Source organism: Erinaceus europaeus, chromosome 3 (assembly GCF_950295315.1).
Source record: "Erinaceus europaeus chromosome 3, mEriEur2.1, whole genome shotgun sequence".
In the NCBI taxonomy this organism is placed as follows: domain Eukaryota; kingdom Metazoa; phylum Chordata; class Mammalia; order Eulipotyphla; family Erinaceidae; genus Erinaceus; species Erinaceus europaeus.
In genome coordinates, this window is record NC_080164.1 from 25362002 (window position 1) to 25389957 (window position 27956).

A 27956-nucleotide genomic window follows, 5' to 3' on the forward strand; every position below is an offset into this window, starting at 1 on the left:
ACTTTTTCATTCATCCTTCTAGAAAGGACAGTATAAGATGAATACCAGAACTACCACTCAAGTCTTGACTGCAAAAATCTATTTAGAGCATTTCCCAAAAAATAACACTCTTGTAAACATGATTTAAAGGTCTCATAAAATGTTCCATGATTCTGTGCTGCTTTAATATTACTATCATGCAACACAGAGATATTTATGTGGTGTAATAAACTGCTAATTATTTCTCTTGATAAGGACAGTAGAGCCAGTGATGGTAGTTTTTCTAGCATGTTTTGATGAATTTCTTTACACATACATTTTTTAGTTTATTTTCAATGACATAAGGCAAGTTATTTTCATTTTATTTGGGTTTGGCTTTCTTGTCACAATATTAATCTCATCCACTTTGGTAATTTATTGAATGCTTTAATAGATCAATTAATAATACATTCTATTTTAGAAACTTTATAATAGATTCAAATGATACTTGTAAAACCTATAATACATTTGATATTTTGTGTATTTGTACTGTCATTCATGGGACTGCGTTTTTGTAAACAAATACACTCTACAATGGTTGTCATGAAGATTCTTTGAGGGGACAGTTTGAAGTGCCAAGCCTACATGTCAATTTAATCAAATAAAACTCATGAACTATTATAACAGACTCTATGGGAAATATTGATTAATTCCCACCTTTCCAATGAGTTAGTTTGACTGTGTGAAATCACCTTTTGAAGCAAGTTTTCTGAAGCTTCAGAAGTTGTCTTCAGACTGTTCATCATTTGAGAGGACCTGAGTTAGAAATGGAGATGGTAAAGGACTCATTTGGCAGGAAGGGCAATTACTTGGAGGAGTGGGGTGTGCCAGTCAATTTGTCAGGTGCTTTGTCATTAAGGGCTTTGGAGATAAGGGTCAGTCTTTAAGCTGGGAACAGATTCTAAACACAAACTCTCCTATTAAATGATTTCACATAAAAAAAAAATAAAAAGCCCAATTCCAAACCATTTGGACCTTTGAAGATAAGGAAACGCACACTGCCAAGTTCCTATCAACAGAGCTGCCATTGTTATTAATTATTGTAATGATGGCTCCTAACAAAAGGCATTGCCTGACACACTTGGGCCTGGTGCATTACCAGCTGCAAACGGTGAGACGACAATAACAACAGATGTAGGGAAAATACAGCCATCCTTTTCCATCAAACAACTTGTGGTACAAATAATTAAAATTTCATTTTTAATTTAGTTCAATTGATGTTGGTTTCAAGTTTATTTTATTTTATTTTTTTCCTAACTGGAAATGACTGTCCAGCATTGATAAAACTCATTGTATCAGTCAGCCCTCTGTAAATTCTATGAAGGTAGCACATATTACAGCCCCACCTCTGTACTGCTCAATAATCAGGATAGAAGTAACATAGAAAATATAAGGACAAAGCAGTGTGTGGTTGCAAAGCAAGGTTGTGGGTGGAAAGAATGGGTTTTCTCAGCTGGCGAACTCAAGGAATGCCAAACTTATTGGAGGGTGGATAGAACTTTAGGGCAGATGGTGAGAGCTGCAGGAAGAAAATACATTTTGAGAAGAAAAACTTGAGCATAAAGGCTTTCTGTGCTTCTGGCAGATGTTGTATAGACCAGTTTGCCTAGAGGAGATGTTTGTTTGCATGAGTGAGATAAGAATAGAACTGTAATTTCAGAATATGCAAAGAAAAATAAAATACCAGAAGTAGAGAAATTGCAAAAAAAAAATTATAAGAAAGGAAATTCTATCACAAAGATGAAAGATGATTCCCAAACTTGCACTGCACCCCCTAAAGCCAAGTGTTCACAGCCATCTACAAGCCTGCAGACACTACCACTTTTGATATTGCTTTGTCTTCCATTGTTTTTCTTCCATCCATACCAGTTATTAAATGTTTTATGTCCTGAATTCAGGTTGCACTGACATTTTCATGTGTATTTATTTTTCATTTTAAAAATGAGTTTCTTTCTGTGACAACACAAGATGGCACCTGTTCTAGGCTAGTGTTGCCAAAGAGAGAAGAGATCAGGAACTCGTGGAGGAGCGGGAACGCAATGCAATGCCTTCATTGACCAGAGACAATGCCTTTATATATATCTTTTACCAGAAGTGGCAAGTGGGAAAAGGAAATGGCTAGGAGAGGGGGTGGAGAAAAGAGTGTGAAGGTCGAAAGCTTCCATAGCAGCTGTAGCGAAGGTTCTAACCAGTGGGATTAACCAATACCCTGCAGGCAGGGTGGGTCTCAGGCAAAACAATGATTATGTAAATAGACCATACTATCAAGCAATACAGGGAAGCTGGCATAATGCCCAACATCTCCCCCTTTCTTTTTATCTAATGGCCATAATATCAGGAATGTGGGGCGCTTTGTGAGGCAGGGAGTCTGAGAGGACGAGGCACACCTTTGGGGTACTACTGTTCCTCCTTGCTCAATCTCTCGGTAGAGAGAGAGACTAACAGGATTGACACACCCCTTATGTTCAAGCCCTGCTAAGCTCAACCACATCCTCACAACTTCCCAATATCTCCCTTTTTCTAATGGTCATATATAAGTGAGTCAGTGTCTGTAAAAGACTCAATGTCTGTCAGGGGAATAGCAGTGTAGGGGTGAACAGAAACCTTTTGGGCAAAAACCTGAATGATATTGTGCAGGCATTTTTAAAAGAACTGGAATAAGACTGGGAGGGACATGTAGGAGAGCAGCAAGAGCCAGTGTGATGTCAAGGGGAGGCCTGGTGGGTGAAAAGGGGTGCTTCTTGCCTCAAAGGGTGTTTCCTGCCTCCAGGGGCATTTCTTGCCTCAAAGGGCATTTCCTGTCTCTGAGGGCAGGGTCTGCAGGTGACGGAGCATATCCTGCCTCTGGAGGCAGGGCTTATCAGCGAGGGGGCATGGCCTACCAGGAGAAGGGGCTTGTGGCCTGCCAGGCAAAGAGGCTATTGGGCACTGTAATCCCAAGACAACTGGCTGTAAAGTCCATGGACTGCTGTGGGTCAGTCATGGAGAAACCCAGCAGCATAAAGGGAAGCTGCTGTAAAGTTGTGTTAAGTGTCTAAGAGGTGTATCAGTAAGTCCAATGGAAGCATCAGTCCAATGCCGACTACCAGGAGAAGAAATGCCAGGGGATGAAATGCTGCACGTCTATCCCAATAGGGGAGGACAGCCACTGGAATCTTGCTTTTCTGTAGAGAGTGATCTGGAACCACCAAAACGTGACAGGTGAAGGAAAAACAAGAAAGGCAGACAGCAATGGATGAGAGAAAGGCAGTAAGAAAGTTCTGTCCTCTGGAGTCTTCGAATCAGGTTCTCCAGATCTTGCCAGGTCACATCATTGGTTTCGGGGGGGGATTTAGTTGTGGGCGATGTCAGAGGACAGGGGTCCAAATGGATTTCTGGGGATTCCGTATGAGCAGATGCTTCTTCATGTGAAGGCTTGACATAGCTGTAATCACTTACTTGTGAAGAAAAAACTTGTAACAAATTAGAAGTTTACTATAATTTATAACTCAATGATTATAATTGGTTTAAGTACCTTTATAATTTTGGAAGTCCTTTCTAGTAAGATTTTAAGGTTGTTTAAACAGTCTAAGCTCAATAAGATATGGAAAGGTAAACAGAAGAACCATTCTCAAGCCTCAGGCATGAGAATCATTAGCATAACCATTGTGTGATCTATCACTCACCCAGGCTTGCTCTACCTCTTTAATTAAGAAAGTATTTGAGAGCTTTACATATCAATAACTTCTTTTCTCTCTTTTATTACACCCATTTAAGATGGAGACACACCCTAGGTGTGCGCAGGATCCTCAGACCAAATTTAGTTAAAATATATTGATTTTTAACTAATTTTTACCTTAGACTTTAAAACGCAAATTAATTTTACCTTTATGAGAATCATGTTGGAAACTCCTTCATTTAACTTTACCTAGTAAGAATGTAGCTTCAAAGTTACACTTTTAACCTTAACGTTAATGTTTACCAAATGTCAAACACACACACATAAACATGTAGTCTATAGCACACAAGAGGAGAAAACTTTTGTTACAAGGACATATCATGTCAAACACAAATTTAGATCTATACTGTCTTATTTTACTCACACAGCTTTTGTTTGGTTTTTTGTTTGTTTGTTTGTCTGTTTGTTTTTACCAGAGCAGCACTTAGCTCTGGCTTATGGAGGTGCAGGAGATCAAATCTGGGACTTTGAAGCCTCAGGCAGGAGAGCCTCTTTGCATGACTATTATGCTATCTACCCTCTGCCCTTACACAGTTTAAGATTAAACTTTTCACATTTATACCAAGACTTAAAAAAAATCAAAAGAGGAAAAAAAAAATTTTTGGACTGTTTCTGGACATCTCTAGAAATCATGGCTGTGTCCAACATTTTTAAATAAAGTCAATTAAGTGTCAGAGTACTCTGAGCAAAATGGGTCATACAAAAAATTTCAGTCACTCAAATCATTCACTTACAAAACACAACTGGAAGCAGAGGGGGCAGACAGCAAGTTTAAGATTTTCAGAGAGAGCGAGGGGGGAAGAGAGAAATGGTAGGGAGGTTTTGTTTTTGGGCTCTGTGAACTAGATTTTTCAGATTTCGCCATGTCACATTATGAATTCCGGAGGACATCCTACTTCAAAAAGGGTTTCAAAACCCCAGTTAGGCTGGTTCTAACTGTTCCTCCAGGATTGCTGCAGGCACCCATTCCCAAAAATGTTTTCCCATAGAAGGAAGAATCGGGTCAAGATGGTAGAACTAACCATGTGTCTCCAGTCTTGGGGACTGCCAAGGTTCTGGAGAAGGCTCTGCAAGTTAGAGTCGCCCTTCTCCACAGGAGACATGGGATAGGGAGTCCAGGAAGTCCCAGGGGAAATCTCTGTGCATCTCCCAAGCTCTACAGTCTATAATCCCAGTCATGAGGAACCAAGGTGTAGCCCAGAGCAAAATGTTCCAGAGACAGAGAAACTGTCTCATGAAAAAAGTGTAGAGGGTTTGAGAAAACTCTTCATAAGGAGGAAGGTCGACTATGGAGGAAGGGTCTCAGAAAAATAGTAAGAGGGAAAAAAAGAATCACAGAGCTTTCATAAAACATAAGGCTGCAGACAGCCAAGGCCGTACACTTATCTAGAGTGCCTTCATACGTCTGTTGCTTGCCTGTGAAGCCAGGGTCCCTCTTCAGGTGCCAGAAAGCCGGGCTAGCGTCACCGAAGAGAGAAGAGACCAGGAACTCATGGCAGAGCAGGAACACAATGCAATGCCTTTATTGACCAGAGACAACGCCTTTATATATATCTTTTACCGGAAGTGGCCAGTGGGCAAAGGGAATGGCTAGAAGAGGTGATGGAGAAAAGAGTGTGAAGGTAGAAAGCTTCCATAGCAGCTGTTGCAAAGGTTCTAACCAGTGGGATTAACCAATACCTTGCAGGCAGGGCAGATCTCAGGCAAAACAATGATCATGTAAATAGATCATACTATCAAGCAATGCAGGGGAGCTGGCGTAATGCCCACCAAACCTGGAAGTCAAATGATGGACAGAGTGTCTTGCAAGTAATTAAGGGACTCTGGAGGAGGAAAGATGGGAGTGGAGGGAATCAGGGGAAGGTGAACAGTGCAAATTGTGGAGATAGGCTCGAGTGGGTGGTGGGAGTGGTGTTCAGACACCTACCAGGGGAAGATGGGAGGTTGTACCCATGTGCCAACAACTATCCTATAAACCATTATATCCTCAATAAAATGATCTTTATAAATCAGTCTCTTTTACTTAATTATAGGATGGATTTGGAGTAACAGTGAAGGTTCAAAGAGTACAAAAGTCCCCCAGTACCCACTACCCAGTACCATCTGCTGTTGAGATCTTATATGAAAATGTGCAGTTGTCAAAAGGAAAATAGCATCGCAGTATTGATAGAATGTTATTAACTGAAGCCTGTCTATTTTTTTCTTCCTCTAGAACTTCCCTGATATGATTTTTCTGTTCCAAACCCTATCCAGGATACAGCAGCACATTTGTTTTAATCACTTGTAGCAATGTAGCTCTTTGGCATTAAATACATTCACAATGTTGTATAAGCCTGACCACACAGCTGTCTACACCCAAAATTTAATCTCCAATCAAAACATTATCCCACTGAACAATAAATCCTCCATTTCATCCCCACCAATGACTTTATATAATATATTTGTAATACAATTTTGTTCTTTTGTCACAGTTTGCTTTCTATCCAAATATCCCTTAACTTCCTAACCACTTTTTTGCATACAATAAGATTTGTTCTTTGCAGTGTAAAGTTCTGTGGATTTTTATAATTATATGGTATCAAATGCCTACAATTATAGTACCATACAGAATAATATCTAGCTTTCAATGTAAAGACCCAGTGCTTCACCTATTCATACTCCATCCACTTTTTTCATTTAGAAATGTGCATTTAAGTTTCATCTATACCTTTTTGTGTCTTGAAAGTTTGTATCTTTTTCCCACCAAATAATATTTCATTGCCTGGTTAGATACTGTCAATCTTGTCCTCTAAGAAATGATCTTAGCTTCTTACAGTTTGGGATGATTATGAATAAAACTGCAAATATATATATATATAATTTCATGTTTTTTCTTGTGTGTAAGGATAGCTTTCCAAGTCAGTTGGGGGCTGGGGGAGAGATAACATAATAGTTTTGCAAAAAATACTTTCTTGCCTGAGGTACCTAAGTCAGTTGAGTAAGTTTCTCGTAGAATATGTGGTCAGACTACCTTTAGCTTTTTTAAGAAACTACTGTCTTCCAAATCAGTTGCACCATTTTGCATTCCCACAAGCAATGCATGAGATTCACCATTACTCCACAACCTCACTAACAACTGCTATTGTCCTTGTTTTAATCTTAGAAATTCTTTATTATTATTTATTTTAATATATTTTTATTATATTCATTATTGTATAGAGATAGCTGTGTTGTTTTCGAAGGGTTATGTTGTTTTCTCCGGGCTGGCTTCACGGGCGGGTAACAGATGACCAGGGACTTATGGTTGAGCTGTAGGCAGTATCTCTTTATTCATGCAGGACGCAGCACAATCTAAGACGAGCTAAGCTAAACTCAAGGTAAAGTACTCTAAAACTCACAATGCTGTCTTTATATATACTTGCCAAGTAGGGTGGAAACAGGATGTGACATAGAGAGGGTGGAGAGAAAAGTGACTGGTAAAAATCAGAGTGTGACAAGGAGGGGGCAGATTAGGCAAGAATCCTATCACTGAACTACAAATGCCCTGGAGGGAGGGTGGAACTTGTTAACAGTAAATAGAATGAAGTGGTTATGTAAATAGAATAGTGTTAAGCAGGGGGGATTAAAACCAAATGAAATAGAAAGGGTCTCATGTATACCAACATAGCTGGAAATCAAGAGTTAAGTGGTATCACCCTGATAGAGAGGAAGAGACACAGGGAGACACCTGCAACAGTGCCTCACCACTTGCAAAGCTTTCCCCCTGCAGGTAGGGACCAGAGGCTCAAACTGGGGTCCTGGTGCATTGTAACATGTGCCCTCAACCAGGTGTGACACCACCCAGCTCCTATTTTAGAAATTCTAATATCTATGCAGTGGTTTGTATTTTTTTTTTTTTTACCAGAGCACTGCTTAGCTCTGGCTTATGGTGGTGCAAGGGATTGAACTGGAAGTTTGGAGCCTCAGGTATGAGAGTCTGTTGATATTACTATATGCTATCTACTCCCACCTATTTCATTCTTTTTTAGATTTTAAAAATTGTCCTGAACATTTTTATATTTTCATTTATTTATTTACTAGATAGAGACAAAGAGGAATCAAGAGGGAATGGGGACATAGAAAAAGAGAGGGAGAGAGACACCTATAGCACTGCTTCACCATTTATGATGCAGGTGGGGACTAGGGGCTTGAACTCAGGTCCTTGCATACTGTAATGTGTGTATTCAACCACGTGTGTCACTGCCCAGCTCCTATCTCACTCTTTCAATTTACATTCCCATGATGACAAATGACAGAGGGCATCTTCTCATGTGTTTATTTTCCACCTGCCTGTCTTTATTGGTGAGACATCTCTTTTGATCTTTGTTTTTCACTGGGCTGTTTGTTTTCTTTTGTCTAGAGACTGTTTTAGTGTTTATGTAAGTACATTCTGGTTATATATCAAAATTGTGATTTGCAAATATTTTCTTTCAATCTGTGACCTGTCTTTTCATTCTTCTTGCAGTGCTTTGTAGAGTTCATTTGTTTCCAAAATTTATAATTTAATTTATAACACAAAACCAACGGATTCAGCCTTGTTTTCATACTAAACTCTGTGTAAATTTACTCTGTTCCCATCTTTCAGTTATTCAGTTTTGAAAATACTATTCAGACACTATTGAGTCAGTAATATTTCAAAACTCAGCTTTGTCTAAAACTCAGGGGAACAGGACAAGGGAGGCATCTTGGTGGTAGAACAAAGCACTTGCTTGCTGGAGGTCCCAGGTTTGATGTGAGGTACTGCAAATGCCAGAACTGACCAGTGTTCTGACTGAGATATCTCTTTCTCTCTCATAAAATAAGCTAGCATAGGGAGTTGGGCGGTAGCACAGTGGGTTAAGCGCACATGGCATGAAGCGCAAGGACCGGCATAAGGATCCCGGTTCGAGCCCCCAGCTCCCCACCTGCAGGGGAGTCGCTTCACAGGCAGTGAAGCAGGTCTGCAGGTGTCTATCTTTCTCTCCCCCTCTCCGTCTTCCCCTCCTTTCTCCATTTCTCTCTGTCCTATCCAACAACGACGACATCAATAACAACAGTAATAACTACAACAATAAAACAACAAGGGCAGCAAAATGGAATAAATAAATATTTAAAAAATAAATAAATAATCTAGCATAAAGAAGATAAAATTTAGGGAAGCAGAGAAGGCTTAACTTGATGATAGGCCATAGCACTCCAAAACAAACTTTCTTACCTCTTGCTGCTCAGTGGGGAACACACTGAAGGAGAAGTTTTCTTTTTTTTTTTTCCTGGGGGTCATCTCCAACTATATTTCTACCAAAGAAAAACAGGAAGTCAGTGAAGTGAGAAGAAAATTGATTCCATACCATTTAAAACGGTTGCACTAATTTTATGTAGCGGTAAACATCAATTTATTCAGCAGTAGATTTCAATTATGTTTCTAATTTACAAATGTTGCCCTTCAGTAGATCTCAAATTAGAGGGCTAAGCACTAAGGAATGGCAAGACAATAACATTGCAATTACAAATTCTTCTAAAATATTCAATTAACTAGTTGGAGAGAAGTAAATGGTTCACCTTACTTATTGGTAAAAAACATATATAAAATGTTGTTTAGATTGGATTCATAACTATGTTAGACTAGTCATGATCAATTTTCAACTCGGGGCTATGTGGTTATATCAGAATCTATCAAGTGGTGGTTAAGATTCAGATAAATTTAAGAATTTTCATGAAAAATTAACTAGTTAGCGATTGATGAATATTAAAATAACTTGTCTATTTTTTTTATTTAGAATGAAACAACAAAGTCGTCTCTCACCTAATTCTCATACTAGAAAAAAGGGAGCCAAAGAGATTCTTATCTAATCCTCCTATTTATTTTCCCAGATGCCCCCGTCACCTTTTGTAACCTCCCAAATCCCAGAGAAATGTGTGAGTCAGACAGCCCTGTGTTTGCAGTCACAGTTTAACTTAGACAAGGCGTGAATCTTTCTCTTGGTTTCATTTTCTGCATGTGGAAAGAGGAGGGAGGGAAAATGCATGCCATTTAGGGTGGTTGTGAAAGTTAATTGAAATAATGAAGATGAAACTGCAAAAGTCCCTGGGACAAGAGAAGCTCTGCTGCCTCATTGCAAGTTGAGTCTCTTTCCTGTGGTTTATGCCCATCACCAGACTCCCTGCTTCACCTTAGACACCTGACCATGAACTTACTGCTTCTCTTTGTCTCCATGTTAAGAATAACTGACCCCCTGCACACAAAGCTGCGCTCTGACCTGTGCTGTCAGGCAGACATCCTTTAAGCTAGTGACCCCTCTCTAGGTGCTCCACCACCTCTCTCCTGTCTCTATGTGACTGCTGAGTATGAAGAACATTACACATTCTGGAATGTTTCAAATATCATGCATACAAAAAATAGAACAAATTTATGATCTCACTATTTATCTGCTATTATTTTGTCTTAAGTAGCATAACCTATATTAACCTATATTTCCATGAAGGCAGGAAGTATGTCCAGTACACCCCCAGGTTACCTAGCATCTTCACAATCGAGTCTCGAAAAAAGGTCAGAAAATATTGGAATGGCAAGTAGGCACAGAGAAAAGATGGGGAAAAGGAAGGACTAAGGTAAGTTCATAACTGGAAAGCAGACACAGAGACTTTTCCCTCATTTACAATCACCTGCATGGAGAATAAAGCTGATTGGTGTTTTTTGTTGTTGTTTTTTTTTTGTATTGTGTTAGTAGGAATGTTAAGAAATATGTGTCACCTTAGTGCGAGGAAAGCCCTGTTCAGCACCCTGTCATAGTCACATAGTTCACTGACGGTAGAAGCTGGCCAAATTTGAAGGTTACCAATGTTCTGAGCCCTTCCAAGTCCTTCCTCCACTTCTCTATGAACCAAAGCTTCCAGACTTCTCTCCTCTCTCCCTTACAAAACCTATAGCAACATGAGTGCATGTAGGTAGTTCCAAGCCCACAGGCACACTCCTCACTCCACAAAGGAAAGTTTTCTTTTTCCAGGTATTTCATTTGCAGGAAATCCTGATGCATGAAATTTACATGCCAGAGATAGGTTAAAAGGTAATTTGCAAATAGGTTTGGGAAAACTCCACCCCACCACCATAAAATCATTTTCCCAAGTCAGAGATGGTTTATATTCAATATGGGGTGGGGAGTTGTGGGCAGAGATGCTGGGGTTATAGGGCCATGGTCAGGCAGTATCCCAAGATGAGTTTTCACCATCAGAAATCTTGCAGCTTGGAAAGGGCTTTTGGTAATGAAATGGGGAGAAAGGATGATCTCTATGCTAGAAAAGCTGGAGTTCAGTACAGGGTCCTTGAGAGCCATCTGATCTACCATGGAGGTCTTACAACTAAGCTGCCTTGCCAACATAGCAAGCCTAGAACATCCCTGCCATGAGCCCCCTGTTCTATTTCCTTCTTGTTTTGTCTCTGCTGCAGCAATCTGGTTCCCTGCTGTGCTAGCTTCTCGGACAGGAGAGAGACGACCAGGGACTCATGGCTGAGCTGGGAAGCAGTATCTCTTTATTGACGAGTGGAGATGCGATTCAACAATCTAGTCTCTTCCAATCACAACACAATTCTGTCCTGCATCTCTCCTGAGGCGGAAGAATCAGGAACAATGAAGTACGTAGGATAGGGGGTGGGGAGAAGGGAAAAATACGAACCAGTGAGGATTAAACCAATGTCTCGGAGGCAGGGGAGTGCTTAGTTAACAGTGGTTATGTAAATAGAATACATCGTAAGTAATACAAGCGAACCTAATGTGATGATCAAAACAGAAGGTCTTATAAGCAGGATTTAGAAGCATACCAACAGTTCCCAACATCCCTTTTAACATATGAAAGAAATTTGTCTTGAAAACATCCATCTACACCAGTGAGACTTGGGGATGCAGCTTATTCATTCAATAAAGTATTTATTGAATACACATCAAAATTAGACACTGGATAAAGGAAGAAGAGCTTAGAAAAAAGCCTTGTCCTTGAGATGTTTACATTCATCAACGACCTGGCAGTTCAGTGAGGACCTTTGTTCAGTGTTCTCTCACTAAAGGCATTTTCCATGCCTTCTGTTCTGCGATTTGTATGGGGGCCATAGCAAAGTGGTTTTCTCTATCTTTTATCAAATGTTTGTTTTGTTCACAAATAATTCAAGACCATTATAGTTGAATCACATTTTCTTTCATACAATATAGCTGTCATGCCAAAGTTACTGCATTATTATGGAAGTTAGCAAACACAAATAAAAAACCATTTTCAAAATAAAGGCACATGAAACCTCTTTTCATCTTGTCCTTCTTATTTCCCTAAGGAAGCATGAATCAGGGCCTGGCAGTGGCACATCTGCTTGGACACACATGTTATAATGTCTAAGTTCCTGGGTTCAAGTCCTTGGTTCCTACCTATCTGGAAGACGGAGCTTCAAAGCAGTGAAGCAGTGCTGTAGGTGTCTCTTTCTTTCTTCCCCTTCCCTCTCAATTTCTCTATGTCTCTATCCAATAAATAATAACTAAATTAAAATAAACAAACAAAATTTCAAAAAGAAAGCATGAGTCTCCCAGAAAAACTTTCTTCCTTCCATTATTTTCTTTAATATATATCAAGTCAGAAAGATAGATACAGAGAAAGAAAGTGGCAAGGGTAGGGCAGTGGTGCACCTGGTTAAGCGCACATATTACCAGATGCTTAACAGATCTGAACACCTGTTCCCCACCTGCAGGGGGTCCTGCTTCACAAATAGTGAAGCAAGTCTGCAGGTGTCTTTCCTTTCTTCTCTATCTCCCCTTCATTATCAATTTCTCTCTGTTCTATCTAATAAAAATTAGGTGGTGGGGATGGCCACAGGGAATGGTGGATTCATAGTGCCAGCACCTAACTCCAGCAAGCAAGAGAGAGAGAGAGAGAGAGAGAGAGAGATAGAGGTGATAGCAGAGGAGGACCTAGTGGGGGTTGTATAATGATATGGAAATATTATACATGTACAAACTATTATATTTTACTTTCGATAGTAAACCATTAATCCCTCAATAAAGAAAAAAACAAGAAGCTAATTAGGAAGCACAGAGTGAACTGTCGGAACTAGAATTATATCCTAGAGAGAGAAAGAAAGAGAGAGAGAGAGAGAGAGAGAGAGAGGGAGATGATAGCACTGTTTCACCATCTGTGGAGTTTCCTTTACAGCAGATGATACCATGCTTCTATATGGTACAAGAGCTCAAACCCAAAGCTTTTACAGATGGTAGATACACATGAATGAATAAGCTCTCCTTTTTTTTTCCTTTTTCCTTCCTTCATTTCTTTTTCTCCCTTCCTTCCTGCTTCCTTCCTTCCTTCCTCCCTACCTTCCTTCCTTTTTTCTCCTTTGATTCTCTTTTTACAGCCACTTTTTCCCTTGTACATTAGCACAGGCAATGAATCAGACAGCCCAGTACTGGACACATCTGCTGGAAACTTGCTGCTGACTCTCCAGAGAGAGCAAGCAATCTGGGGGGTGGCACACCGAGTTGTGAAATCACAAGAAATGGAAACTTAAGGAACCATTAAACCACCACATGCCCAGTCTCTATCACACATCCTCTTCTCCTTGACCTTCTTCTATAACACTGCTTCAAATGTTTGCAAGGTGGGCACAGAATGCTCAGGCTGTTTGTTGACGTGCATTTTCCCCTGCTATTGATCAGCTCACACCTGTGATTCCCTAGAAACACTAACTTACTCCTTCATGGTAGGATCTTCTCTGACCCCAAGACATGCGTGTTTTAGAAAGCAATTTCTCTATGGTATTTGATGGGAAAGCAAAAGCAAAAAAACAAAAAGTGCCTAAAACCATTCCCCCTCCTCAACCTGTGGCTCTATATCGCACTTAAAATAAACCCTTCATTTTTAGAGGGGGAGGTAATATGGCGACGGCCTGAGAAGTCGCTAACAGCGAGTGCTCTGATAGCATCGTCGGCAAAGGTAGGATTTTCTGCCTTTAGCAGGCCAGTCAATAAAGGGGGGGGGGCACCAAAGAAGTTATTACAGTTTAATTTGGGTTAACAATTAGAGCAAAGGTGACACGGACTAGCGGGGCGCCAGAATTCCCAGGCGGCGCCAGGCAAGGCGAGTGCGCCGGGCATTGTCCTCCGCCCGCCCGGGAAGGCGGCTCCTCCGCCGGTTGCAGAGCGCAGTGGGCAGAGGACCCGGAGAGAGCACTTTAGCTCGGGGGCTGCCTCTTGGGAGTTGCCAGGGTCCACCGCGACCCTGAGGGTGGATCCAAAGACTTCTTGAGTATAGCTCTCATTGGATCAAAGGACTTGGAGCTAGTTTTCATTTTTGAGAAATCCTTTAAAAAAGTCTGGAGGGCGGGGTTTCCCGGAAAATGGCGCCCGGAGAAGCAGAAGCGGCCAGCCTTTGAGCTCCGGACACATCTCGTGTAAACAATAGGATTTTCTGCCTTTAGCAGGCCATCCAATAAGGGGCCATAACGGTCATACCAAGGATGTTTCTATAACTTAATTTGGGTTAAGAATTAGAGTAGGGGGAAAAAATTCTTTTTTCTTCCTTTTAATTTTCAAGCATACATCCTTCCCGCCGCCCCCCCTCCCCCCATAAGCAGTGCCTGGGACCAGCTACTAGCAGGATACCCCATACCACCAAACAGGGTTTTTTTTTTTTTTTTTTTTTGTTAATTCACTGATACACATTTGGGAAGTTCCTCGCACTGCTCTTTAATTACAACTCTTCTTCCTATCTTCTCCCTTTTCTCTCTCTTATCTCTCTCAATCTCTCTCTCTTTTTTTTTTTTTTTTTAATCTTGTCATACACTTCTTTCTTCTTTGCCTTTCTGAATTTGTGAATTACTTTGGGGAAGAAATCTGACCCAGAGTGGACTCTCTATGTGTGTATCTCTGCTCTAGTTCCCTTTACACTCTTGTTACCCTTAGAATATACACTGGATAGTAAATTTGCATAACTGTCTATTCTTGCTATCCTCTCTTCCTTTTCTCTTTCTTCACTGGGATTTGGTTACTATTTTTTCACGGACTGGAGAAATTGTTTGGCTAACTGGTAACGATTAAACTCCTTCAATACTTACTTCAGTTGCTACGGTTATTCCGGAGGTTGGTGAGTGCAATTGTCATAAAGGTATTTAGTACAGTGTTACTTGTGCTCAAAACACAACAACTGAGGAACAACAGAACATTAAAAAAAAAAAAAAAGAGAGAAACACATAAATTAAAAAAAAAAATGGGTAGATTAAAAACAAATAAAACTGCTACCCCAATGAATGAAGACAAGAGCCCAGAAGAAACCACAAATCAGTCAGAAGTAACCATAGATAAGAAAAGTATGCAAGCAATAATAAACTTATTAATCACAGAAATGAAAACAACATTGGAGGAAAGAAATGGCAGTATTAGGGAAACAACAGTTGAGACCCCCAAGGAAAATACTGATTATCTTGAGACAATTAGAGAACTGAAAGCTGAAATAGCTGTAATGAAGAAAGAAGCTGAGGCAAGGGAAAGCAGACTAACAGAAGCAGAAAACAGAATTAGTCAGACAGAGGATGAGTTAGAGAAAACTAAGAAAGAGGTGAAAGAGCTTAAAAAGAGATTGAGAGACACTGAAAACAACAACAGAGACATATGGGATGATCTCAAAAGAAGTAACATTCGTATAATTGGCCTGCCAGAGGAAGAAAGAGAGGAAGGGGAAGCAAACATCCTAGAGGAAATAATACAAGAAAATTTCCCAGACCTGAATAACAGAAAGGATATCAAGGTGCAAGAGGCCCAGAGAGTACCAAACAGAATCAACCCAGACCTGAAAACACCAAGACACATCATAGTCACAATGAGAAGAAGTAAGGATAAAGAAAGGATCCTAAAGGCTGCAAGAGAGAAACAAAAAGTCACATACAGGGGAAAACCCATAAGACTTTCTGCAGATTTTTCAACTCAAACTCTAAAAGCCAGAAGGGAGTGGCAAGATATCTATCGAGCCCTGAATGAAAAAGGGTTTCAACCAAGGATTATATATCCTGCTAGACTTTCATTCAAGCTAGATGGAGGGATCAAAACCTTCTTAGACAAACAACAGTTAAAGGAGGCAACTATCACCAAGCCGGCCCTGAAAGAGGTATTAAAAGACCTCTTATAAACAAGAACATCACTATAATACTTGTAATATATCAGAGCAAACAAATTGTTTTTTAGAACAATGGCACTACAATACATTAAATCCATAATATCAATAAATGTCAATGGCTTAAACTCACCCATCAAAAGGCACAGGGTGGGGGGATGGATCAGAAAACATAACCCAACCATATGCTGCTTGCAAGAATCCCATCTGTCACAACAAGATAAACACAGACTTAAAGTGAAAGGATGGAAAACTATCATACAGGCTAACGGTCCACAAAAAAGGGCAGGAACAGCCATTCTCATCTCAGACACGATAGATTTTAAATTAAATAAAGTAATAAAAGATAGGCAAGGACATTACATAATGATAAGAGGATCAATCAGCCAAGAAGACTTAACAATTATTAACATCTATGCACCCAACGAGGGACCATCTAAATACATTAAACACCTATTGAAAGAATTTCAAAAATACATCAATAGTAATACAATAATAGTGGGAGACTTCAATACCCCACTCTCACACTTAGACAGATCAACAAAGAAGAGAACCAATAAAGATATAAGAGAATTGAATGAAGAGATTGACAGACTAGACCTCTTGGACATTTTCAGACTCCTCCACCCCAAAAAACTGGAATACACCTTCTTTTCAAATCCACACAACACATACTCAAGGATAGACCACATGTTAGGTCACAAAGACAGCATCAATAAATTCAAGAGCATTGAAATCATCCCAAGTATCTTCTCAGACCACAGTGGAGTAAAACTAACTTTTAACAACAAACAGAAAATTATTAAAAGACATAGAATTTGGAAACTAAACAACATGCTCCTTAAGAACCACTGGGTCAGACACTCACTCAAACAGGAAATTCAAATGTTCCTGGAAACTAATGAAAATGAAGACACAACCTATCAAAATATTTGGGACACAGCTAAAGCAGTACTGAGAGGGAAACTTATAGCTATACAATCACATATTAAACACCAAGAAGAAGCCCAAATGAACGAACTTACTACACACCTCAAGGACTTAGAGGAAGAGGAACAAAGGAACCCTAAAGCAACCAGAAGGACAGAAATCACTAAAGTTAGAGCAGAAATAAACAACATCGAAAATAAAAGAACCATACAAAAGATCAATGAAGCCAAATGTTGGTTCTTTGAAAGATTAAACAAAATTGACAAACCCCTAGCCAGACTCACCAAACAAAAAAGAGAGAAGACTCAAATTAATAGAATTGTCAACGATACAGGAGATATCACAACTGAAACCACAGAAATCCAGAGAATTCTGCGAAACTTCTATAAAGAACTATATGCCACCAAGCTAGAGAATCTGGAAGAAATGGAACAATTCCTAGAAACCTATGCACTTCCAAAACTGAACCAAGAAGAACTACAAAATCTAAATGCACCAATCACAGACAAAGAAATTGAAACCGTTATTAAGAATCTCCCCAACAACAAAAGTCCTGGACCAGATGGCTTCACAAACGAATTCTACAAAACTTTCAGGAAACAGTTAATACCCATACTTCTTAAGCTATTCCATAAGACTGAAGAAACAGGAATACTCCCTTCCACCTTTTATGAAGCCAACATCACCCTGATACCAAAAGCTGATAGGGACAGAACAAAAAAGGAAAACTACAGACCAATATCTCTGATGAACATAGATGCCAAAATATTAAACAAGATCTTGGCCAACCGGATACAGCAACACATCAAAAAGATTGTTCATCATGACCAAGTGGGATTCATCCCAGGAATGCAAGGCTGGTTCAACATCCGTAAATCAATCAATGTCATTCATCACATCAATAAAAGCAAAGCCAAAAACCACATGATTATCTCAATAGATGCAGAGAAAGCCTTTGACAAAATCCAACACCCATTCATGCTCAAAACTCTACAAAAAATGGGAATAGATGGGAAACTCCTCAAGATAGTGGAGTCTATATATAGCAAACCTACAGCCAACATCATACTCAATGGAGAGAAGCTGAAAGCATTCCCCCTCAGATCAGGGACTAGACAGGGCTGCCCACTGTCACCGTTACTCTTCAACATAGTATTGGAAGTTCTTGCCATAGCAATCAGGCAAGAGAAAGAAATCAAAGGGATACAGATTGGAAGGGAAGAAGTCAAGCTCTCACTATTTGCAGATGATATGATAGTATACATAGAAAGACCTAAAGAATCCAGTAGAAAATTACTGGAAGTTGTTAGGCAATATAGCAAGGTATCAGGCTACAAAATCAATGTACAAAAATCAGTGGCATTTCTTTATGCAAACACTAAATCTGAAGAAGAAGACATCCAGAAATCACTCCCATTCACTGTTTCAGCAAAATCAATCAAATACCTAGGAATAAAGTTGACCAAAGAAGTGAAAGACTTGTATGCTGAAAACTATGAGTCGCTACTCAAGGAGATAGAAACTGATACCAAGAAATGGAAAGATATCCCATGCTCATGGATTGGAAGAATAAATATCATCAAAATGAACATTCTCCCCAGAGCCATATACAAATTTAATGCAATACCCATCAAAGTTCCACCAAGCTTCTTTAAGAGAATAGAACAAACACTACAATCATTTATCTGGAACCTGAAAACACCTAGAATTGCCAAAACCATCTTGAGGAAAAGAAACAGAAATGGAGGCATCACACTCCCAGACCTTAAACTATATTATAAAGCCATCATCATCAAAACAGCATGGTACTGGAACAAAAATAGGCACACAGACCAGTGGAACAGAATTGAAAGCCCAGAAGTAAATCCCAACACCTATGGGCATCTAATCTTTGATAAGGGGGCCCAAAGGATTAAATGGAAGAAGGAGGCTCTCTTCAATAAATGGTGCTGGGAAAACTGGGTTGAAACATGCAGAAGAATGAAATTGAACCACTTTATCTCACCAGAAACAAAAATCAACTCCAAATGGATCAAAGACCTAGATGTCAGACCAGAAACAATCAAATACTTAGAGGAAAACATTGGTAAAACACTTTCCCATCTACACCTCAAGGATATCTTTGATGAATCAAACCCAATTGCAAGGAAGACCAAAGTAGAAACAAACCAATGGGACTACATCAAATTGAAAAGCTTCTGCACATCCAAAGAAACAATTAAACAAACAGAGAGACCCCTCACAGAATGGGAGAAGATCTTCACATGCCAGACATCAGACAAGAAACTAATCACCAAAATATATAAAGAGCTCAGCAAACTTAGCCGCAAAAAAGCAAATGACCCCATCCAAAAATGGGCAGAGGAAATGAACAAAACACTCACCACAGAGGAGATCCAAAAGGCTAACAAACATGAAAAACTGCTCTAGGTCACTGATTGTCAGAGAAATGCAAATTAAGACAACACTAAGATACCACCTCACTCCTGTAAGAATGGCATACATCAAAAAGGACAGCAGCAACAAATGCTGGAGAGGATGTGGGGACAGAGGAACCCTTTTACATTGCTGGTGGGAATGTAAATTGGTACAGCCTCTGTGGAGAGCAGTCTGGAAAACCCTCAGAAGGCTAGACATGGACCTTCCATATGACCCAATAATTCCTCTCCTGGGGTTATACCCCAAGGACTCCATAACACCCAACCAAAAAGAGGTGTGTACTCCTATGTTCATAGCAGCACAATTCATAATAGCTAAAACCTGGAAGCAACCCAGGTGCCCAACAACAGATGAATGGCTGAGAAAGCTGTGGTATATATACACAATGGAATACTATGCAGCTATCAAGAACAATGAACCCACCTTCTCTGACCCATCTTGGACAGAGCTAGAAGGAATTATGTTAAGTGAACTGAGTCAGAAAGTTAAAGATGAGTATGGGATGATCCCACTCATCAACAGAAGCTGACTTAGAAGATCTGAAAGGGAAACTAAAAGCAGGACCTGATCAAATTGTAAGTAGGGCACCAAAGAAAAAACCCAGTGGTGAGGGGTAGACATGTAGCTTTCTGGGCCAGTGGGGGGTGGGAATGGGCGGGAGGGATGGGTCACGGTCCTTTGGTGATGGGAATGGTGTTTATGTACACTCCTAGCAAAATGTAGACATATAAATCAGTAGTTAATTAATATGAGAGGGGGAAATCAATTGTATGTCTCAAAGGTTCTCAGGAGACAAACTGAATCTTTTTAATATATAGGCTACGTATTTGATATGCGGACTCTCTCAAAAGCCTAGACCAAGTAGATTGGAGGCTTCCAATAGCACAGCTATATACAAGATACTGGGTACTGTACAGCAAACCATAACAAAGGGACTTTTCAAAGTTAACCCAATTAACAAATAATGTGATGATAATATTAACTATTGATTGTCTTTTTGAACCCTAAGACAGCAGGAACCTCACATCTTCACTATAGAGCCCCTACTTCCCCCAGTCCTGGCACCCATGGATAGGGCTCACTTTCCCGTATGCTTCTCCCAATCCATACCAAATAATATTGCATCCGCCGATCACAACCTAACCAAAGCAACGATTGCCATCACAACATGCTTCACCTCAGAGTGTATCCAGAGACTTCACGTGTGGAATGACAACCCTTCAGCTTCATTACTCGGGTGAGACCTTTCCTTTTATAGTACACTCTAATTTCATCTCAGGTAGTTCACTTTCTAACAAAGTCCCATAACCTAGACATACACCAGTTTCTGTGAGAGAGAGCGTATGCGCACACGTATCCATAAACTACTGCAAAATATATACCTGAAAGCAGGATTACACTAGAGTTTGCAGTGAGTACCTCCCCAACACTTCCTCTCCACTATTCCAATCTTGGGATCCATGTTTGCTCAACAAATTGTTTGGCTTTGTATGTTAACTCTCTTTTCAATCACCAGGTTCCAGATGCCACCAGGATGCCCTGGCTAGGCTTCCCTGGATTGAAGACCCCACCAATGTGTCCTGGAGCTCAGCTTCCCCAGAGACACACCTTACTAGGGAAAGAGAGAGGCAGACTGGGAGTATGGACCGACCAGTCAACGCCCATGTTCAGCGGGGAAGCAATTACAGAAGCCAGACCCTCTACCTTCTGCAACCCTCAACGACCCTGGGTCCATGCTCCCAGAGGGCTAGAGAATGGGAAGGCTATCATGGGAGAGGGTGGGTTATGGGGATTGGGTGGTGGGAATTGTGTGGAGTTGTACCCCTCCTACCTTATGCTTTTGTTCACTAATCCTTTCTTAAATTAAAAATTTAAATAAAAAAAAAAAAAAGTCAAAAAAAAATAATAATAAAAAAAATAAATAAATAAACCCTTAATATTAAGTCCAGCAGGATCTGTGTTGGGTTTACCTGGGCAGTCGAAAATAAATGTATCTCATGTCAATTTCTCAGTGAACCTGTCAAAACCAAATGGGAGGTTTTCTCAGAGAACTTGATTCTGTGTAAACACAGCACTTTTTATTCACTGAAGAAAACTACTTCATGGAAACCAAATAATGACTGTATGTCTGTGCCAGTGAGGTGTTATTTTTTTTCCAAGCTCTCTTCAGATCTATAAAATGGTGTGTGGTATGTTTTGTTTAGAGAAAGAGTGGTGATTCTTCCCTGCAGGTGAGGTGGAAGAAACAGACTCTGTTCTGTGTGACTACAAGGAGGTGTAAAGCACAGTTCGATCCTTTCTGGCCTCCTGGAACTCCAATCAATATTGCAACTATAAGCAAACATAATCAAATCATTTGCAGGGTTCAGCCCTGAAAGACTGCAAAAAGCTCAGCAGGACTGTAAGGACTCTTTTGATTCTCCAGATTGACTGCAGAGCTGTCTCTTTATAATGCTTCTGACTCTCACTGAAACTATTCTGAAAGGAGAGTAATGGGATACTAAGAAGCTCATGACCTTTGAATATCTTTACACCTCTAAGCAAACACAGTAGTCAGGCTGCCTGGAGCTGTGAAACCTATTCTCTAAGAGGCAACTCTGTCTCTTGCACCTGCTTGAAAGGGAGAGAGGCAAGTGTTCATGAGACAAGTCTCTGTCTTCCAAAAAAAATTTTATAGCTACTGCCTATAAAAAATTAAAACATCATTTCCTATGCTCTGCTTTGTTCTGTTTTTCAGGTGTAAGGTTACCTTATCATTCTGACAGTATTCATCATTAAACCCCAGCCCCTACCACTCATGGCAGGCACTGTACTAGTTATCCACCAAGTCATTCTGATGAAATCCAATAAATAAGGCAATAAACTTGGCTTACGGCTTAGTAAGAGCACAATTGATTGTATAGTGAAATACCTAGAATCCTCTGGATAAATCAACTAGTTAACACAGTCAATGCTTTTGGTTGGGGTAGATTTATAGTATATTTGCACAGCAAAAATAAAATTCTGCATTAAACTCTTTAGGCTCAACCTAACAGAAAAAGAGACAAGATGCAAAGGAGATTTCAAGAGCATGCTTCAGTCTTACAAGACTGACTGTTAGCAGTATAAAATGAACATATCTAGGGCTGAAAGATAATTCACCAAGTCTGGTATGTCTGAACTGGGAAAGACAGGGGAATTCCAGGAAAGCACCATGGATGATGGAGTGGTGCTATGCTATTTCTCCTCTGTCTGTTCTAAGGAATAAAGAATGAAGAGTGGCTCAGCCAGTAGAATGAACACATTACCATGTGTGAGACCCAAGTTCAAGTGCCTGGTCCCCAACTACAGAGAGGAAGCTTCACAAGTTGTGGAGATGCTGGATGGAAAAGGGTGACAAAGGGGACAGCATGGTCCATCACTTGTCAAGGCTAAAGAATGGTTAGTTGTGAGTAAACAAGATCTCCAGCCACGTGTTGGATAGTATGCCAGCTCCCCCTGGCTTCTGCTTAACTATATGTCTATATAGGGATAGATTTAATCCCATTCAAAGCTTTGGTCTATTTACATAAATCACTTTTACATTTACATAAAGCACCACCTTCCCTCCAGGGCATTGGTGGTTTAGTGGTAGAATTCTCACCTGCTCCACCCCCTCTCCTTGTCACACCCTGATCCTCTCCTTGTCACACCCTGATCTTCCACCAGTCACTTTTCGCTCCACCCTCTCTATATCACATCCTGTTTCCACCCTACGTGGAGAGTATAAAAACAGCTGCTCTTCTGATTAAAGACACTTGGAAATTGCTTTCTGGCTCCGAGAGTTCCAGAGTGTATCTCCTGCGAAGTTAGTGTGGCACGAGTTCCTGATCCCTCTCCCATGCAGCAGCCTATATCGGCTCCAGTTGAGTTCTCTCCAACCCAGAGAGCACTAGCTCGGGAAGAAGCACCCTCAGGCTATCCCAGCATCCACGCAAGAGAAAAGTGGGTCCCAAGAAGACATGGTGAGTTAAACTAAAGAGTTTGTGAGGTTACCCCACAATGACAACTTTCCTTAATGGAAGACCTTCATTTTGTGAGCATAAGACTAAGATTCAGGCAAATGATTATATCAGTAGCATTTTAAATATATAGAATCTTGACCTCTCTTGCCACATCTTGGACAACATCATCTTCAAAAAACTCATTCTTCCCAGAAGGGAAATACGAAGTAAATTTCTTTCATTGTATAATGGAAATTGCAGAAAGCTAAACTAGGATGCAGAACTGTACTCTTCTCTGGGCCAGACTCTTTTCTCAAACACTAGTTTGAAATAAAAGTTCCCCTCAAGAAAGTAAGACATCTCCCAACCATCTATCTTATAGACTGAACTTTGTATTTAAGTAGCAAATAAAGTCAGACGATCCAAGAGCTCATTTGGTGCTTTTAAATTTAAGCCAGTCAAACACCATTATCGTCCAGGGTCCCCTAGAGACTGATCCAGAGGACTATTCCAATGCCTGAAAGGAACATGTCCCACTCTTGTGTCTAATTGGGTTTTTCCAGGACACCTGGCATACTGTGGCAATTGTCACATCATGGAAGGGAAATTAAAATCAGATCATTTTCTAGCAAGTGAGAAGTGTCTAGAGAGTACCTTTGCTCCCTCAAGTTCTTAAAAATTCTCTGTACTTTCCTTTTGATTCCCTAAAGAGAAATGCCCTAAAAATGGGAGTTGGGTGGAACTGAGTATCAGTGGAAACAGAAAGGAGAAGAAGATACTAGGGGTGTGAAACCTTCTTCCTTGATGGGTCTCCACAGATGAAGAAAAATGAAGGCAGCTATACACACATGTCCCTTGAATTGGGTGTTCCATAGAGACCCAGAGCAGAAATAAGGTCAGAGCAACCTATAATTGCAGAGATCAGTAGGTCACTGTCCTAAGGAGCTCTGGATAAGTCACTTAAACATTTGAAGGTCTATCTATCTCCCTATCTCTCTTTTATTTTTAATAATAGTCTGTTACAATATTATAAGATTAAATTTTATAGTTCCACACCACACCCACCATGAAAGTTTGAAGGCTTTTCTTGTTCTCTTCTTTCTGTTTTTGCACTAAGGAAGAATATTTTAAAGATCTAAGATGTGTGAGGATCTGTTAGAGACTAGAGGAAAATGTCTAACTATTGGCCCATCCCAATCCAATGTCAATGTCCAGGAAAGAGACTGGAGACAGAGGGCTTACTTAAAGGGCTTTAGAGTATTCAAAGATCATGTATAGACATGTAAAGAATCTGCTTTACAGATCCCTAGAGTGGAATGAAAGAATTCTCAAAATAAAAAATTTTAAAAAGCATTCAGTAGTCTTGAAAGTGAGAGCACAGACACTCATAGATCAATAGGATCTGATTCAAGAATCTATAGGTTATAGGTATAGGTTCATGCTCTCATTAGATCCAGAAAGTATGAAGGCATATCTGCTCTTCTACAAAAAAATTATACTTACGGACTTATCTGATGCCCCAACACCATTTTTATAGCTTACAGTTACCTGTAAAGGTTGCACATTTGCTTCTCTCTCCTCTGCCCTTTAGAATCAGAATCTCCTGTAAGGGAGAGGTGAAGCTATCTCTGATTCTGTGCAATATATGATAATTCCTCAATCTAGCATCTTGGAAGGACAATAAACATTTGCTGACCTACAATATATAACTCACTATTATCAGTCTCAAAATTAAAGTCTTACATGTATACATAAGCATTAAAAAATCCCTATATATTTTTTCTTTGTATTAAGATTTCTGGAGCTAAGAAAAACTAACAATTATTTACTTCTGACAGGATATGCTTAAATCAATATTCATATTAAAATAAGAGAACATGTTTTTTACTTAAAAAGAAGTTTTAAGTGCCACTGGAATGAATAATGTAAGTTCCTACAATATGTGAGTCATGGATAATATACATTTTCATAAATTTGTGTTACAGAGTAAGATCTTTCTCCTAAACCTATTCATATTCTCATTTCTTCAACAGTTTACTCTGGAGAGATGAATTAGCAAATCTCATTTTTTAAAATTAAATTTCAGTTTCCATCTCTTTAAAATAAAGATTATGAATAATATAGATATTAATTTTCAAATTTGATGATTTCTAGTATAATGAGATGCAGAAGGGGCCCTGGTTTTCACTTAATTGATTTTAAACAACACATTTATACAAATAATTCTTTGGTAAAAAGATTCATTAAAATTATACAGGAATATCACTGACTCATCAGGATAAAAATATGGCATATATAATATACCGAAATGAAATATCATTTTCTCTTTCAGTCTTGCATAAGCATTACTTTCTTCAAAACAATTTTTAAACTACAAGTCCCTTACACAATTGTGAAATCCAATAGCCACTTTGCAGAAGAAGCATTCAGTTGGAGATCTACATGAGGATTGAGGGGGTGACTGGGTCATAGATCCAGGTCATGGTTCTCAGAGCAGTCAGAATATATAATAAGAAAAATGGGTCCCACTATAAATAATAATGTAATTCCTTTTGAAAGATCTTCATCCTCAGTGTGTGTGTGTGTGTGTGTGTGTGTGTGTGTGTATGAGAGAGAGAGAAAATGTCACTTGTCCTATTGTGAGGATCAAACTTGCGATATGTATTAACCTCTTGCTGATTCCACTTCACATTTTTATATATTTTCAAACTTATTATAAAAAATAAGCAAGGAAGACTCAAGCAGTGACATAATCAGTTGAGCACATACATTGTGATGTACAAGGACCCTGGTTCAAGCTTCTAGTCCCCACCTGCAGGGAGGAAACCTTAATAGGGGTGAAGCAGTGCTGTATTTCTCTCTCTCTCTCTCTCTGTGTGTGTGTGTGTGTGTCTCCCTATCCCCTCCTAATTTGTCTCTGTCCTACCAAATAAAAAGAAAAGGAAAAGAAAATGACTCCTGGAAGTGGTGGATGTTTCATGCAGACACCAATCTCCAGTGATAACTATGGTGGTAATAATTTTTTTAAAAAAAGAAAGAAAATAACAATTGGTGAGTTGTACCATTATGTAAATATGCTTACTATGGAAGAGATGTGCAGATACTTGAAAGTGTGAACAGCTGACCTTCTAATACATAGGGAGTAGATGGGAATGGCCTCTGTCCCCTCCACTGTTTAGAAAAAGTAGTGTCTCTTGTGACTTACTCACTCACTACATAAAAGAGGGAAGAGTGCACAATGAACCTTGGAAGAAACAGGGTCAAGAGAGTGTCTTTCTGGGTTGTTGAAGTCCAGCCTTTATTAAAATAGAAAATATCCATATTTCTCTCAGATGCAAGGAGTGGTCTTTTTGGAATCACTCACATTAAAGTCTACCCTCCTCAATGGTGCTACAGGCCTTAAAACAATCCCATAATTCTGATTCACCCTTTCCCTTAATGTACTGTTGTTGAATGACAAAGTAACAACCACTGATATGCTATGATCTGAATTGGTTTCTTGGTTCATCCATGGTGACCAACTTTATATATATGGAGAGGGAGAGAGAGAAAGATATATGAATAGGGCTTCCTGAGTGGAGCTACAGTAACCTAATCATAGAAAGTTGGCTCACCGACAGAAAACAGATATTACAAGAAAATAATTTGATGAATTTTATCAGAGAGCAGCATCACTATCTGAAGGCTAGTGATTGTATATGCAACCAGGATAGGAAGGGAGGGCAAGAAGAATTCAAGCAGAAATGCAGCACAGCTTTACCTATAGGTACCATACTTGTATTTGCCTCAAATTCCATGGCAGATTTAAAGGGCCTGGGAACCACTCAGTCACTGAGTAGCTTAAGTAAAGGAGGTCAGGAATGCAGTTCAGAGATGTGGAAGTCACAGTTTCTTGAGTGAACCCCAGGGACACCAGGAAGCAGAAATCTCTAAACTCAGGGCAACTGGGAAGCCTAGCAGGGAAGTGACTTGAGACTTCACTATAGAGTTCCCACTTTCAGGAAGCAGTCTGGGAAGAGGAGGTCTGAGATCCTTCACCCACTCCCACTCTCCAGTATCTCCAAGTAGGGCTCTGATTAAGGGATACCAGTTGCCATAATATTACATCACTTCTTCAAAGCTCCTCCCAGTTATAACTCATATGCAAAACAGAACTCAGCATCATCTTTGAATGCATTCCAATCTCAAATAGCAGGTCAAGAAAGTTAACTTGCCCATATAGAAGAGAAAACATCAGAAATAGAAGAAAAACTGGCCACACCCCTTGACTTCAAAGCAGAAAGACAAAAAGCTTTAGGTAAAAAGAAGCAACTCTTTAAGAGATTAAAGACTCCATTAGAAAAAATATCAGTATTATAGGGGTGTCAGAACGAGAAGAAAGAAGAAGGAAGGAAACATAAATAATACTCTAAGAAATGATAATAGAAACTTTTCCAAATCTGGATATGGTCAGAATGTAGATGTTCAGGAAGCAGAGAGAACTCCTAAACTCCTAAATCCAAATAAGCCCATATTAAGACACATCACTGTGAAATTATCAAGAGTCAAGAACAATGAAAAAAAATTATAAGCTGTTAGGGAAAGAAGAACATAACCTACAAAGACAGTATAGTCAGACTTGCATCAGATTTTTCTGCAGGAACCATGGAGTTCAAGAGAGAATGAAGTGGTACATTCAAGGTTTTAAAGGAGTACTGGTAGTAAGCATATTTCACCAAATATGAAGGAGCAATCAAAACAAAATCAGACATACAAAA

At 39.6% G+C, this 27956-nt stretch overlaps 1 long non-coding RNA gene across 1 annotated transcript in view; it reads right to left on the reverse strand.

The window, feature by feature from the left end:
• LOC132537642 (uncharacterized) overlaps positions 1-27956 on the reverse strand; it is a 112555-nt gene that overhangs the window by 76092 nt on the left and 8507 nt on the right. The window contains exon 2 of the long non-coding RNA XR_009549102.1: positions 8949-9028. This is a non-coding gene — a long non-coding RNA (uncharacterized LOC132537642). The remainder of the gene's footprint in view (positions 1-8948; positions 9029-27956) is intronic.